The 16,995-nt window shown below is 41.3% G+C and overlaps 1 protein-coding gene across 1 annotated transcript in view; it reads left to right on the plus strand.

Annotated features, from left to right (window-relative positions):
* Positions 1-16,995, plus strand: part of SLCO5A1 (solute carrier organic anion transporter family member 5A1) — a 123,188-nt gene that overhangs the window by 13,407 nt on the left and 92,786 nt on the right. The gene's annotated exons all lie outside the window — the stretch shown is intronic.

Below are 16,995 nucleotides of genomic sequence, written 5' to 3' on the forward strand. Positions count from 1 at the left end.
GTTCAAGGCCTGAGCTCTAACTGTTGACATTAGGGAGAGGGGAGGGGAGGAAAACGTTTATAAATTTCTGGTATGACTTTGGCTCAGTTTCTTAATTTTAGTATGTATGAAGGAGAGGAGGCGGCAAGGTTAGTGGTTTCTTAGATTCCTGTCATCTCTTCAGTTCTTTAGTTCTGTGCCTTGTTCATCCTGGCTGGATATGATCTTGTTCTGGAACTTGGGACTCAGGTCTGGAGAGGAGTTGTAACCTGTTCTGTTTTCCTTGAGCCATCGGAAGTGAGTCTCTTGGGCACTTCCTCCACACCCTGGTGGCTTGAGTGATGTCACCGTGTGACAGTTGTCCCCAGGGAGTCAGACATTCCTTTTACTCCTTTTCCAGGCAGCTGTGTATTACCTGACAGTAAATTCAGACTCTTCTTCCCCTCCTGGGAGTTATGATGGCTTTTGAAACTGTCACCCTGCAAAAATGCTAATCCCTGTTACCTAATATAACCTAGAAAGGCAGGTGCAGGTTACTCTTGCTTAAAAGTAAAAACCATAGTCATGTAATTAATATTTTAAGCAGGATGAAATTATATAATTTGCAAGTGTCTGAAACTGAGTTGTGCAGTTCCTGAGTTTCTAGCATGTGAGAGTTCTTAGCTATAATACATCAATAATAATAATAATGATGATGATTATAGGTTTTGGTCTTATTAGGTGTTTTCCTAATTTTTTGGCCTTGAGTTCTTATGAAGGACATAGAAGTTTTAAGAGGCTTTTTTAAAAAAAGAATGTCTATATGTGTATAACTGAGTCACTTTGCTGTACAGCAGAGATTGGTACAACATTGTAAATCAACTATATTTCAGTAAAAAAAAGATGCTTTTTTTTTAGTGAGAAGAGGGGAGAAATTTAAGTGAACAAGATTGTGTAGTGAATTCTAGGCCTAGCATTCTGGCTGTAAATCAGCTTCTGATCAATGTATAAAGATGGACCAACAATCCTGGTTTGCAAAGTGTCTGTATTATTGGGTGAAATATATTTGCTGGTATTTTGTCTAGAAATATGCTTATGTCCCTGGTGTTTAATTTCAGCTGGAAGGTAAACCTTTCCTGATTTGAACTGCATTTTAATGGCTTTCCTTTAGGTGGAGGGCAGCAGCAACCTTTAACAAGATGCAAAAATCTTCCTGAGATAAATCTGAAAAGTTTCCTACGAGAAAGACTTGACTAAAAAATATATCTCGGAATAATATTTCTGAAATTTAGTTTTGCTGGTATTTAAGATGTCTCTAGGTATTTCATCCTTGTGAAACTTTCAAAAGAAATTAGTTTTCATTTCTTTAATTAGGATTGATGGAAGGCAGTGGTGGCTAAATGCAAGAACGGAAGAGAGATGGATGTGCTACCTTCCAGTTGCTGGATTCAGTTTTTTGGGTGTGCAGATACATTCTTTCTTTCATTTTAGGTTCTAGAGCCATTGTTGTTAGGGAGAGGCCTGGGGACCCTCACATGGATTCTCACTGGACACTTATTTATTCACTTATATGTCATCTCGTACCACTTTGGGAATGACTAATTTAGGACTTAAACCTTCCAGGTCATCCAGTCTTGTAGAAATGGTAAACCACATATAGGGACCAATTTGTAATTTGACACAAATTCATCTATAATTACTGATATAACTTTGACTAAGTTACATAACCTTTCAGAACCTCAGTTTCTTCTTCTGTAAAATAATCCAGTTTGACCACACCAGAAGACTTCTAATCTAATCTATGATGACTTTTTTTTTTTTTAAAAAAAAGCTTAATTGGGGATTGGAGCACTGGAAGAGGAGAGTCACTATATACTGTATACTGTATTTCTAAAACTAACCCTAAAAAGTGATTCCTGGTCCTCAAGGAACTTACAATCTAGTTTGACTATTTGTTTAGCACCATCTATTCTGGACGATTGAAGATGATCTGTGAGCTGTGTGACCTCTAGTAAGTCACTTGACACCTCTGGGTTTCAGTTTTCGAATTTGTAAATTGATGGAATTGAATTAGAGCATCTCGAAGGGTCTTCCTGGACTCTACTTTCTGATTTCTTCCTGGCCTACTGTGGCGTAGATCCGGAAGTTAGCATATTCAAGGCAGTTCCATCTTGTGGTTAAGAGTGTGGCCGCTGGTGCCAGGCTGCCTGGATTCGAATCCCAGCTCTGCCGGGGTGTAACCTGGGGCAGGTTCTGTGGCCTCTCTCTGCTCGATCCCACCTCTGTTAACACTTGGATCATTGTGAGCTAGTTGTGAGTTAATGTGCGCGATGCACTTAAAATGGGACCTGGCCTGGCACATGGTTAAATACTCAAAGTGGGATGTCATTATTAAAAACAAATTTCATCCTGTTTGGGAAGAGAGTGGTGTTCGTTTTCATCGTAACTGGCAGGGCACAGCTTCTCTTGTGGCTTTTCTGAACAGGTTGCCTGCACTCACTGCCCCTGCTCAGGTCACCGTGTGTTAGGCTGGCCCTGAGCTGGTGGGAAGAGGCATGTAGTTCCGTTACATCAGGGTTGTTCTTGGCTGGGCAGCGCCTCTCCTGGGGGCATGCATCTCCTCTCCCAATCCCCATAGTGATGCCTGGACTCTGCTTCACTGGGTCTGGAGGGTAATCTCCCCTACGAAGTAAAGAGTGACCACAGGGAGAAAGAAGACAAAGCTTTCAGGTTATTAATAGCTTCCAGACGAGATGCTCTTGCTATGGGCTTCAGATAATTATGACGTGAGCTGTTGGCTATAATCAAGTTTAATTGCTAAGGAGCACAGGGAGGGAGCCCGAAACACACATGCTCATGGGCTGTCTTTGTGCTTTTTCTGTCCTATTCTAGACTTAAAAATCTCTGATCAGGTCTCCAGCCAGCAAGTTCTGGTAACTCCAGAACCTTTTGTGGTTCTTGGAGTGGGTCTGTGACTCTCCTGGGTAGTCCACTTCCTCATGTCTTGGCTCATGTGGTTTATTATAGACGGGAAGGTGGGATGGATTGTATAAAAGTGCAGAGAGATAATGCCCGGGAAATACAGAAATGGGCCTGTTTCCTCACCTCCTCTCACGGAGGGCGATCTATGATCACGTGAAAGTGCGTGTGTGTGTGTGTGTGTGTGTGTGTGTGTATTAGACTTGGAGGTGTAGAAGAAAAAACACAGGAGTTGCTTTATACTGTCTCCCAGAAGTATGACCTTACCTTGCTATTGCTAGAGTAGGAATGTTTGCATTTCTTCTACTCCGTATTTTTTCATGATCAAATGATATTTTATAGATTATTATCAAAACCTCTTCCTTTTCTCTCTCTCCGTAGTGAGTTTATTGCCTGGGGCGCCGCATTCAGAGTTTGCTTGCACAAAGAAAGGAAGCAAAGGCCTAATGAATTGATTTTTCTGTATTTAATTACACTTATAAAAGATTTTGCCTAAAAAGTTGAAAAGGGGTGATGTCCGAAGTAAAGTTTGGATTCATATCAATGAACCATGTGACTCATGCAGATAATGGTCGAGTTATCAGTATTTGTTATTATTTGGGTTTCTTCTGTCTTTAGGAACTGGCATCAGTTCCTTCTCTATCCACTTTTAAGGCTTTTGGCTACAATAACACCTGGCAAGTGTCTCAGAAAATCTCTGCAGGCTCCACTTCCTACCCTGAATTGTCAACCAGCCTGCTTTGCCCGGGTGCCTCCCATTTATGCTCACTGCCTGGCACCTTGTTTCTTTCAATCTGCTTGGCCCCTGTGGATTTCAGTGGACCGTTTCCTTGGATCTTCATTATGACTCTACCAGGATGCTGAGCTTTCGCTCTCTTGGCTCTTTACTGCAGCTTGGCCCGTTCCACTGTGTACAGAGTGCCTACTCCAGCTCTGAAAACCTCCACTGGGGTCTGGGGCACTGGACTCCCTTACCCTGGTGTGGAGTTCCGACATTTAAGCCACAAACAGGTGTTCCACTGTACAAGGCTATAACCCTCGGGAGGGGTTATCTCATGTCTGTAGGTGGTGAACTCACTGGGTAGGCATAGGCCAATGTTAACGAGGCTTGTGAATATAAGTTACCATTCTGTGTTCCATAATGCACTGTTCTCTTTCTAAAAGGGCCAGATATTTTATCGCTGATTTTATTACCTAATTTGCTATGATTTGCTCTCTCTTTGTATTCTTCTCTTATTAGAGATATTTGCTGAAATACTTTGTGTAAATATAATTTGAAAAATTCACTGGTTTTTTTTTTTTTTAAATGGCCATTGTGTTAACAGGCTCAGTAAGTGATTTCCCTTATGACTCCATACAATCTAAACCTGCTGTTGTGATTGAATGTCACTTCTCCAGGTATAGGACAAATAGGTCAAAGTCTGTGTTAACAAAGTATTAGTCCCAAATGGATGAGTTTCTAATTTCATTATTGTTCAAATCAGATTTTAAGTGACCAGTTTAGTCATTTTGACATTATTATTGTATTTTTATCCATTTAATTTCCAGAATTTCTTCTTCCTAGATAGTCCTTTTGGTTTCCTATAAATTATTTAGGTTAGAATAAACTCATGATATTTTATTCATTAACCTGCCCTCTGTATTCAAGTTTCCATTAAATGTGCTTTTCTTTCTTTCCTGCAAAGGGTTCTTTTACTATCAGTTTTGTGAGGTTTGTTTTTTTTTTTTTTTTTTGTAGCTAAATAATCTTCCTCTTATAACATGCATTTTTCTTTTTACTAGAGCTAGAATTTATCCTGCCAGAGTTTTCGAATGAACTTTCTTTTTCCCACCTTACATCATGTACATTGTTTCTCTGTTAAATGAACAGAGTGAGTTCAAGGTTTCTACATGAATCCCCAGTGGCTTATGCTTCTGAGTTGCACAATTGCCTGTCATGCAAAGAAACATGAGACTCTGAGACCCAGGGGCCGTCTCGTCAGCAAGTTTGATATTATAAAATAATTTTGATTATTTTGATATTATAAAATAATTATAAAATTCCAAATTATAAAATATTAAAAATTATAAAATAATTTGGAATCCAGTTGTAATATTCGCTGAGGGAGGCAGCGTGGGAGCATGGAAAGGGAGTGAAAGTGGAACCTGAGTTTTTGTGCCAGTCTTGGTCCTGCCACGTAACCACCATGTAATCTTGGGCCACCCAGCTGCTCTGGTCCATCCCATTGACTTGGGAATAAGAAAGTGATAATTCTCAAAAGATCTAGAGATAATTCTTTTTTTAAAAAAAAATTCAAGTGTAGTTGTTTTACAATGTTTCAAGTGTTCAGCAAAGCGATTCAGTTTCATATATATATATGTGTATGTATATATTGTTTTTCAGATTCTTTTCCACTATAGGTTATTACAAGATATTGAATATAGTTCCCTGCACTATACAGTAGGTCTTTGCTGTTTATCTGTTTTATATATAGTAGTATGTATCTGTTAATCCCAAATTCCAGATTTATCCCTCCCTGCCCTTTCCCCTTTGGTAAACATGTTCCATGTTTGTTTTCTTTTGTTTTCTATGTCTGTGAGTCTATTTCTTTTTTTTTTTTCCCAAATAGAAAGTCTTTCTATTTATTTATTTATTTATTTATTTATTTATGGCTGTGTTGGGTCTTCGTTTCTGTGCGAGGGCTTTCTCTAGTTGCCGCAAGTGGAGGCCACTCTTCATCGCGGTGCGCGGGCCTCTCACTATCACGGCCTCTCTTGTTGCGGAGCACAGGCTCCAGACGCACAGGCTCAGTAGTTGTGGCTCACGGGCCTAGTTGCTCTGCGGCATGTGGGATCTTCCCAGACCAGGGCTTGAACCCGTGTCCCCTGCATTGGCAGGCAGATTCTCAACCACTGCGCCACCAGGGAAGCCCTGTGAGTCTATTTCTGTTTTAGTAAGTAAGTTCATTTGTATCATTGTTTTAGATTCCACATATGTTATATGATATGATATTTGTTTTTGTCTGACTTACTTCACTTAGTATGATAATCTTTAGGTCCATCCACGTTGCTGCAAATGACATTATTTCATTCTTTGGTATGGCTGAGTAATATTCCATTATATATATATTACATAAGAATATTACATCTTCTTTATCCATTCGTCTGCTGGTGGATATTTAGGTTGCTTCCATGTCTTGGCTATTACAAATAGCGCAGCTGTGAACACTGGGGTGCATGTACCATTTCAACTTAGAGTTTTCATCTTTTCTGGATATATGCCCAGGAGTGGGATTGCTGGATCACATGGTAATTCTATTGATATTTTTAGTTTTTTAAGGAACACTCTCCATAGTGGCTACATTCCCATCAACAGTGTAGGAGGGTTTCTAAAGAGATAACTCTACTCCATGGACGTTACACATTTGGCAGTAAGATGAAATGAAATAAGTGAATACCATGTCCTTTCATTCAGCAAAGTTTTATAGTCACATACTTTGTGCTAGATGCTGGAACAGAACTGCTTTCACAGGGCTTAGTCTAGGGGAGAAGACAAACAATAAACAAGTAACCAAAAAGTAATTAAAAATCATGGTAAGTGCTAAAAATAGAGGAAACCACATGGCATTGCATTTGCTGAGGAGGTACTTAAATAGAAATCAAAATCCGTAAGAGGAAACCAAGGCTTAAAGGATATTTGAAAACTGTGACATGTAAAATGTGACATCAGTCCATCATTCTAGTATCAAAACCCCAGAATAGGATTCTTAAACATGTCTGAACATCGTTATTATCAGAGAAGCATCCTTAAAAATGCAGATTCCTAGCCCCACCTCTCAGGGTCTAATTTTTTTTTTTCCTTGCCACAAGGCTTGTGGGATCTTAGTTCCCCGACCAGGGATTGAACCTGTGCCCCAGCAGTGAAAGCACTGAGTCCTAACCACTGGACCACCAGGGTATTCCCTCAGGGTCTGATTTAGTAGAACTCTGGTCAGACCCTAGAATCTGTTCCTTTTAAAAATTTTCCAGATGATCCTGTTGGTCTCTCAGGGTTGGAAACAATTCTCCTGGAGAAACTCTAGACAGAACTGATTGCCTTTCAAAGGAATGACTGTGGCTTGGTCTTCTTGTATCTTGCTTGCCATCCGCCATATGTAGCTTCTTACCTCAATCTTCATTTCTGAAACTTCTGTGATATCGGGCCATGGGCCTCCCCAACACTGTTTCGGAGCTGGTGCCCATTTCCCAGCACGTGTGTTATTTGGGGGGAACCTCTGAATACTATTGGGGAGGGAGGTCTGCTTCTGTGCATGTATTGGAATTCTGATGCATAACGTAGTATGTTGAGTAGGTTGTTGTGGGTTGTTTTGGAAATCTGAATGCTTTTTGTAACTTTATACCTATGGGAAGCATACTGGGAATTCCATGAAAGTAAAGGTTGAGATTCCCTCCCAGCAAAATTCATTGTACTTTCCCCCTCTGCCTAGTTTTAAGATAACATATATAAATATAAATATATATATATATGTGTGTGTGTGTGTGTGTGTGTGTGTGTGTGTGTATCATTGAGTGGTTTTAAATATGGAACTAGTACTAGCTTTTATGCTGGGATCCTGAGGTCTAGCAAAGCTCAATTTGAGTCTTGGGGAAAAGGAACCAAGAGCTCCTTCCTCTTTTTTTTCTGTTTCTGGGGATTTTCAGAAAAGCCAGTAGCAGCTTATTTGAGAACATAGAGTTGCCACTGGGATTTACCCATGAGAGGCTTTTTCAAAAATTTGTTTATTTCAGAAATCCTCCTGTGGCCCAAGCTATATTTTTAAAAGATTGGTTGCTTGCAGTCCAGTAGTTTAGGGGCTCATTTGGTGTGACAAATGACAAATAATCTTTTAGGACACAGCTTGTCCTGAATAACGATGCTTAGTAGTCTGGGAGTATGAACTCAAGTCATCTTCTGTGCCCAGTGATTGCTGCCTTTAGGACCACCCAGCCTGAATGATGACGGTCATTCTTTGGTGAGGAGTTAACACATGGTCTCTAAGTGGATTTATCTTTATAAAGCCCTGTGTGACTGTCAGGGCTTACCCTCTCCTTTCATGAAGGAGAGCTCACAAACTTCAAGGTTCCTCTGGTAGGAGGACCTTCGGGTGGGGTGAGTAACTTACCAGTAGGACTCTGACTTGTCTGCTCATCTTCCCCCAGGGATGTCTCATGTCTGTTTCTGCATCATTTCCACACTCATTCCAAAGTATAGGGGTGGCTGGGCCGCCTGCTGTTTGATGTGCTGATAAGTGTGGAACAGACAACCCCCTTCCTTTGTTTTTTGGGCATACTGAAAGAGGCTGCAGCTTGCAACAGGCTTCCACAAATCCTGAGGACAACAGGAAAATAAACTCACAAAATACAAGAAGCTGTAAACCTGATTGAGTTCTAAGGTATTGATTTTAGATCCTAACAAGAATGTCTTGCTTTCAGGCCTGGTTTTATCCCCCATCCTCTCTTGAGGATTCTAATGTCTTGGAAGTAAAAAACTCACATGTAGCAGGCCAGATGTAGTGTCTCCCTTGGTCTCCTACCTGCTTCACCAGGAGGGTGGTCTCTCGTAACTACCTCCTTTCCCTGTAGTCAAGGTTCCTGTGTGTCAGGGTTCCTTCCTGGCGCCTCCCTCAGATTTCTCCCTGTCTTACTTCTCTCCCCCATAGGGAGGTGAGGAGGTGAGGGTGGGACTCACCTGGCTGGTAAAATCCCTTGAGAGCTGTAGGGACAACCTCTTAGCTGGAGCTTTGGGTGCTGAAACCAAGAGACAAGCCAAAGATTCAATACGGCAGGTTCAGGAGGAGAACGGGTGAGGGAACGTGCAGAAATGTGTACGTATGTCCCGTCCTTTTTCTTTGAAACTAACTATACGAGGAGACGAAGCACTCACATCAGGTGAGAACGGCGTAATCCAGTGCGGCTCAGGCTTTTGACCTGGATTTGCAGACACGGTTTGCAGAGGGGTCCACTTGAGTGAGGGGCAGGATGGGGCTGGGCAAAAAAGGCTGAGAGGGGTACGATGCAAACAGGGAAGACGAGGAAGTGTGGAAAGCACTGTGTGGAGCTTGCAAGTCTATCAGTTTGGCAGGAAGCAAGCGTCTTCCTGGCTGAGCATGACAGCGTGTTTGGGCCAGATTGTGGAGGCCTAGAAGGCGTTGTGACTTGTAAGTGATGTTTATACCCCTGGCATTTTTGCATTCAATAACGCTTACTTGATTTGGCATCTTCCAGTAAAACTTTATCAAAAATTGCCCCACTGTCCATTTTCGGTTAATGAGAAGTGAAAACAGATAAAAATGAGAGCCTATAAATTATCCTCTGGAGTCTTTTTCAATATTACAATTAATTGAGTTTTCTGCATTATCATCGGGAATATAATCAAGGGATTAATTCATAATTTATAAAGTCTTTCTTTGTGTGTATATGGATTGTGTGTGTGTGTGTGTGTGTGTATGAATATTTCTTATTTTGGAGGAAGAACTCAACCTTTGTTAGGGCTTTAGTTGTTCTAGGGTAGCTAGCTTTTCTGTTATAACAGATGATAATATGACCCTCAAGTGTGTTGGGGGTAGCTGTTAAACTGATTAATTCTCGGTGGGACATTGTGTGTTAATTAGGGCTTTATTTCTATTGGAGGGAAAAGCCAGTATGTTACCATATAGGATGATTCTAAGACTCCCAGGAAACGTGAGAAATTAGTTTATTCCCTTGTAAAATGCTCAGAGCACTGTAAGAGAATTGCTCACAACTAATAGAATTCTAGAATTTCAGGGGTTGAATTTCACTTAAAGATATTCTAGCCCAGTGGTTCTCAAACTTTAGTGAACATCAGCGTCATCTGGAAGGCTTGTTCAAACCCAGATTGCTGTCCACTCTGGACACCCACAGCCCTCTACACCTAGTAGGTCTGGTTCAGTGGGTCCAGGGTGGGGCCTGAGAACTTATGTCAAGCGTCTGGGTGTTGCTGATGCCTGGTCTGGTGACAATTCGTCTTATTCTATACAACACTCTTTTCGTGGGCTTTGCTAATTGGTTCATTAGTTTATCCATTCAAGAACTATCTACTGCATTCCTTCTCTTCTCAGACAGTGTGGTAGGTGCTGAGCAATTCCCAAGACCAAGTCCTGCTCTTCGGAAGCCTCTCTTCTAGTGCAAGAGGCTGACGGTACATCATGTAACTCTAGGCAGCGATAAGGGATGTGAAGAAGAACACCAAGCAGGACATCGCAGGAGCGTGGTGGCCGGGGACGGTCTCTGGGGAGACAGAGCCCTCCAGGCACAGGTGCAGCAGATCTGAAGGCCTGAGGCTGGAAGGGGTTGGGGTGTTTGGGGCTCATCTTACTGGAGGAGAGGGAGCAAGAGGAGGAAGAGTGCTCAGAGAGGGAGACAGGACACTGACGAGAGTCACGCACAAAAACCTTTCTGTTATCAAATAAGTTTGGGAAACACTGCCATTAAATGTTTTCTGGTTTTTGGTTATTGTTGTGTGTTTTTTTTTTTTTTTTTAAATTTTTGGCCACGCCTTGCGGCATGCGGGATCCTAGTTCCCTGGCCAGGGATCGAACCCGGGCCCCCTGCAGTGGAAGAACGGAGTCTTAACCACTGGACCACCAGGGAAGGCCCCCTAAACGTTTTTCTTTATTGAAGAATTTCTTAAAGCCTTCACTCTGCTGATGTCCATTAGAAATCTCCAGGAGAGGACTAAGGCATCTAGTCTCTCTCAAACTTGGATGACCAAGAAAACTTTTAACTCCACAGTCATCTCAGAGGCTGGTCTTCTTTGAAACCCATTTGGGAAATCTTGTTTTAGTGAATCTGTCTCCCTCATTTTCCAGCTAAGGAAACCAAGGACCAGAGAAATGAAATGACTTGTCCAAAATCATGAAGCTTGGGGCAACATGGGGTACTGGAAAGGAGTTTGGAGGGGAACCCTGGATGTGAGACTTGACTCTAGCACATTGTTTGTGGGGGGCCTGGGCACATAGCCCAAACTCTGTGGGTCTTAGTTTCCTCTCTTAAAATGAGGGGGCTGGGACTTCCCTGGTGGTGCAGTGGTTAAGACTCCGCACTCCCAATGCAGGGGGCCCGGGTTCAATCCCTAGTCAGGGAACTAGATCCCACATGCATGCCGCAACTAAGAGTTCATGTGCCACAACTAAGGAGCTGGTAAGCTGCAACTAAGACCCAGCACAAACAAACAAATAAATAAATAAATATTTAGAAATAAAATAAAATGAGAGGGCTGCACTATCTGTTTTCTAATGACCCTGAAGTCATTTTGGGGGAATGGCTCTTGGTTTCATCTTTTTTTTTTTTTCCACTTCTGAGTTTGTGTCAGCTAAGTAAGGCAAAATAAAAATATTGGGAGACGCATATACATATATTCATCAAATACCACCATTTAGATTCTTTTTTGCTTGCAAATGAATACACTTCCCAGATTAGTAACTAAAATAAAATCTGTCGGAGAATGTACAACTCTACACTGTAAAATGTTGGTAAGGAAAATAAGAAATGTATATAAAAAGACTAAGATCTATGGTAATGTACTTTCCTGAAAAATATTTTAACACAGATTTTAATTTTAATGAAATTCATATTTGATTTGAATACAAATGATAAATCTCCCAACAGGTAAAACGTGCCTTTTTCTTGCGTGCTTTGTGAGGGATTATTGAGGGAATCATAAAAAAATAAAACTCTCAGATTTTAATCTGTTAGTAGCTGGGGTTACTTTGGACTGGTGTTCTCTGGGCTTCATTTTCTTCATCTGTGGAATGAACCCAAATGTTCCTTAAAGACTCTATTAATTTAAGCTGGTGCCATAAAGTCACCTTTACAGCTCTGCTAATTCAATCTATATTTGACTGTTTTTGTCTGTATTAGCAATACAATCTTTGTCAATGTGAGGGTTGAACCTGAGAGCTCCAGGGACTCGGGATGTGAATTACGTGTGGTAACGTGAAGTCAGAGGTGTCCTTCCCCATTCTGGGCCCATGGGCAGAGCGTACTTCCTGTCCCCCTGTGGTGTGTTGAGGTCATGTGACAAGTTCTGGCCAATGAGTTGTGTGTAGTGACAGGTGCTACTTCCAGACCAGAACATTTAAGTGCCAGAGCAAGACCCTGCAGAGTCTTCTTTTCCTCTGTCACCAGAGTGGCAACATTATGGTGCCGTCAACTTGGGTTCTGGAATAAGAAGTCATGGAGAAGATCTCCCTGATGACCCTTGTTAGATCATGAATTGTGTTCAAGGAATAAACCTTTGTGGTTATAAACCCTAAGATGTTTTGGGATGCTTGTTACACCAACATCACATAGCCTATCCTGACTATTGGATTCAGTGAACTGGGGAAATCTCAAGAGACTGAAGGAAGACCAGCTATTGGGAGCAGAATTATTTTAAGAGAAGATGCCAGTTGGCAGCGCCCCCCCCCCCGCCCCCCCACGACAATGGAGTTTGCCTAAGGAATTCTGCTGTTCCTATGAACAGCAAAGTTTACACACTTGGTTAAAGAATGAATGAACGAGCATAGGTTCTGTTATCATGTGTTCAAACTGATATACGTTATATAAGCACATCGTGCAAGAGGCAGTATACATGGTGGTTAAGATCCCTGGTCGGGCTGGGTTACCTGGATTCGGAGCCTGACTCTGTGTTACTTTGAGCAGTTTTCTTAAATGCTCCGGGCTCCAGTTTCTCCATCTGCATAAAGGGATAATAATAGTTTCTTATAGGGCTGTTGTGAAGAATAAGTTCTTTAATGTATGTCAAGAGCTTGGCTAGTGCTTTGACAGTCAGTAAATCTTAGCCACTTTTTTCCCCTCTCTGCCTCTTCTCTTTCCCTCTTGTTATCATTATTGACATTAAAAAAATACTGAAAGGATAGACACAGTGTTAGAGTCATCTCTGGGTAGCAGGATTCTGATTGATTTTTATTTTGGGGGTCCTTTTTTTGGGTATCAAGTGTGTTTGTTCTGAACTAGAGTTGCCTTATAATCAGAAAAAGAAGCTATTTAAAAATAGCATATTTACCGTGATTATTTTCCAAAAGAATATATGCCAGTATCCACACTAAATCCTATGATTGCTGTTTTTGCCTCACCATCTGGTGATCTGTTCAATATTTCTGTTGGGTTTTATCTGCTCTGAAACCAGCTTTCCACCTTGATTTTTTAATTTTGTAAATGATTCTTTCCATCTCTTGGCCGCATGTTGTGGAAACCAGTGAATCTCTTTGTTTCTTATAACTTTCCAAGTCTTATAAATTCTCTTTCTCCTAAATCCCTCTCACACTACTGTCCCTTGCCCAGCTTTGTTCAAATCCTTACCACTTCATGCCTGGACTATTGGGTTTTCTTGTCTACAGGTTTCTTTCAATCACTATATAGTGACACTAGACTAATGTTCTTTTTTTTTTTTTAATTAATTTTTATTGGAGTATAGTTGCTTTACAATGTTGTGTTAGCTTCTACTGCCCAGCAAAATGAATCACATAAAAATATATTCCCTCCATTTAGGACACCACAGTACATTAAATAGAGTTCCCTGTGCTATACAGTATGTTCCTATCAGTTGTCTATTTTATATATAGTATCAATAGTATATATATGTCAATCCCAAACTCTCAATTCCTTCCACCACTCCCCCTTCCCCCTTGATATCTATAATTTGTTCTCTACGTCTGTGTCACTATTTCTGCTTGGCAATTAAGGTCATCTATGCCATTTTTCTAGATTCCGCCTATATGTGTTAATATACGATATTTGTTTTTCTCTTTCTGACCTACTTCACTCTGTATGACACTCTCTAGGTCCATCCATGCTAGACTAATGTTCTTAATATACCACTTTGATTGTATCATCCTTTGCTGGAACTTTCAGGGGCTCCTCAGATTCCCCATCACTGAGGATAAAATCCAATTTCCTAGCTTGATATTGAAGGCTCTCCACATTTGCTTTTTCTCTGCTCTCCCAAATATTCCACTCGTTAGCCTTATTTATGGACTTTTCCTACCATATTTTTGTACATGAATGCCTTTGCTCTCCTGCTCCCTTGATGTCCAAATTTTACTCATCCTTGAATATCTTGCTTAAATATATCCTTGTCCAAAATGTTCACGTTTTTGCTTTTGTAAACTGCAGTAGCTCTGTTCATTTGGCGGTTAATCACTGGCTTTTGCTTTTCTTGTATTGAAAAGGTATTAGTCTGTATGCCTTTTAACATTTCATGTGCTTCCCTCCTCTCTCTAACTAAATTGTAGTGTTTCTGAGGGTGTTTACATTTTTTAGCACCAGTGTCCTGCAGAAGATGGGTGATCTATGGGATATTGATTGATGAATTCATATATTTTTAATATTTGATAAAAATAGATGTAAGAATAAAAAGGCTTCCTTTTTTTTTTTAAAAAAAAAGAAAAGACAGAATTTCACTTTATTTTTAACTTTACTATTTATAATGTTGTTTATCCTGATAGTCTGAGCTTTTTTTGATGGTCAGATCAATATTTGCTTGACTATTTCCCAAAGTGAGCCTTCTCTAATTCACTTATTAGAGAAAGCCATTAAATTGGTATTTTTTAGCTCTGCCCCCAACATTATTTCATTGATGTATCAAGTTACATATTTATTTATTATATACTCTTTAACATAGATTTATAATTTTTTATGCGTTTGTCTTTTTTAACTGGAGTATAGTTGCTTTACAATGTTGTGTTAGTTTCTGTTGTACAGCAAATTGAATCAGCCACACGTATACATATATCTCCTCTTCCTTGGATTTCCTTCCCATTTAGGTCACCACAGAGCATTGAGTAGAGTTCCCTGTGCTATACAGTAGGTCCTTGTTGATTATCTATTTTATATATAGTAGTGTGTATATGTTCATCCCAAGCTCCTGATTTATCCCTCCCCCCCACGTTTCCCCTTTGGTAACCATAAGTTTGTTTTCTATGTCTGTGAGTCTCTTTCTGTTTTGTAAATAAGTTCATTTGTATCAGTTTTAAAAATTAGATTCCACATATGAGTGATATCATGTGATATTTGTCTTTCTCTGTCTGACTTACTTCACTCAGTATGACAATCTCTAGGTCCATCCATGTTGCTGTAAATGGCATTATTTTGTTCTTTTTTTTTTTTTTTTTTAATTTATTTTTGGCTGTGTTGGGTCTTCGTTTCTGTGCGAGGGCTTTCTCTAGTTGCGGCAAGCGGGGGCCACTCTTCATCGCGGTGCGCGGGCCTTTCACCACCGCGGCCCCTCCCGTTGCGGAGCACAGGCCCCAGACGCGCAGGCTCAGCAGCCGTGGCTCACGGGCCCAGCTGCTCCGCGGCACGTGGGATCTTCCCAGACCAGGGCTCGAACCCGTGTCCCCCGCATTGGCAGGCAGACGCTCAACCACTGCGCCACCAGGGAAGCCTATTTTGTTCTTTTTTATGGCTGAGTAATATTCCATTGTATATATGTACCACAGCTTTTTTTTTAAAAGTATTTATTTATTTATTTATGGCTGTGTTGGGTCCCCGTTTCTGTGCAAGGGCTTTCCCCAGTTGTGGCAAGCGGGGGCCACTCTTCATCGCGGTGCACGGGGCTCTCACTATCGCAGCCTCTCTTGTTGCAGAGCACAGGCTCCAGACGCGCACTCAGTAATTGTGGCTCACGGGCTCAGCCGCTCCGCGGCATGTGGGATCCTCCCAGACCAGGGCTCGAACCCGTGTCCCCTGCATTAGCAGGCAGACTCTCAACCACTGCGCCACCAGGGAAGCCCCACATCTTCTTTATCCATTCCTCTGTCAGTGGACATTTAGGTTGTTTCCATGTCTTGGCTATTGTAAATAGTGCTGCGATGAACATTGGGGTGCATGTATCTTTTCGAATTATGGTTTTCTCAGGGTATATGCCCAGGAGTGGGATTGTTGGATCACACGGTAGTTCTGTTTTTAGTTTTTTAAGGAACCTCCATACTGTTCTCCATAGTGGTTGTACCAATTTACATTCCCACCAACAGTACATTCCACACCCTCTCCAACATTTATTGTTTGTAGACTTTTTGATGATGGCCATTCTGACCGGTGTGAGGTGATACCTCATTGTAGTTTTGATTTGCATTTCTCTGATAATTAGTGATGTTGAGTATCTTTTCATATGCTTTTTGGCCATCAGTATGTCTTCTTTGGAGAAATGTCTGTTTAGGTCTTCTGCCCATTTTTTGATTGGGTTGTTTGTTTTTTTGGGGGAGGTTATTGTTTTCGTCATCTTCCATGAGGCCAAGTACCTGGCATGTAGTGAACACTGAACGTGTGCCAGATGAGAGACTGCAGAGCAGCAGTGCAGACTAGAAAGGAGGGGAAAATTACATCGCAGATATTTTTTAATGTATTGAATCTTTGTCATGACTTTAATATTTTTCTTCTAGTGAACAAACAGCGCAATTTTTAATGACTGTAATTTAACAATATAATGGGGACTTCCCTGGTGGCGCAGTGGTTAAGAATCCACTTGCCAATGCAGGGTACGCAGGTTCGAGCCCTGGTCCATGAAGATCCCATTTGCTGAGGAGCAACTGAGCCCGTGCACCACAACTACTGAGCCTGCGAGCCACAACTACTGAAGCCCGTGTGCCACAACTGCTGAAGCCTGTGCACCTAGAGCCCATGCTCTGCAACAAAGAGAAGCCACCACAATGAGAAGCCCGCGCACTGCAAGGAAGAGTAGCCCCTGCTCGCCGCAACTAGAGAAAGCCTGCGCGCAGCAACGAAGACCCAATGCAGCCAAAATAAATAAATAAATTTATTTAAAAAACCAATATAATGATTTTTTTTAAAAGGCTCTCACTTCCTGTTATGGACTGAAATGTGTCCCCCCCCCCACCCAAAATTTATGTTGAAGTCCTAGTCCCCAGTGACTGTATTTGGAGATGGGGACTTTACAGGAATAATTAAGGTTAATGAGGTCGATGGCTGGAGCCCTAATTCAGTAAGACTGGTGTCCTTATAAGAAGACGAAGCGACACCAGAGCTGTCTCTCCCCACACATGCATGGTGGAAAGGCCA

The sequence above is a fragment of the Balaenoptera musculus genome, chromosome 17 (genome assembly GCF_009873245.2).
Source record: "Balaenoptera musculus isolate JJ_BM4_2016_0621 chromosome 17, mBalMus1.pri.v3, whole genome shotgun sequence".
Lineage (NCBI taxonomy): Eukaryota > Metazoa > Chordata > Mammalia > Artiodactyla > Balaenopteridae > Balaenoptera > Balaenoptera musculus.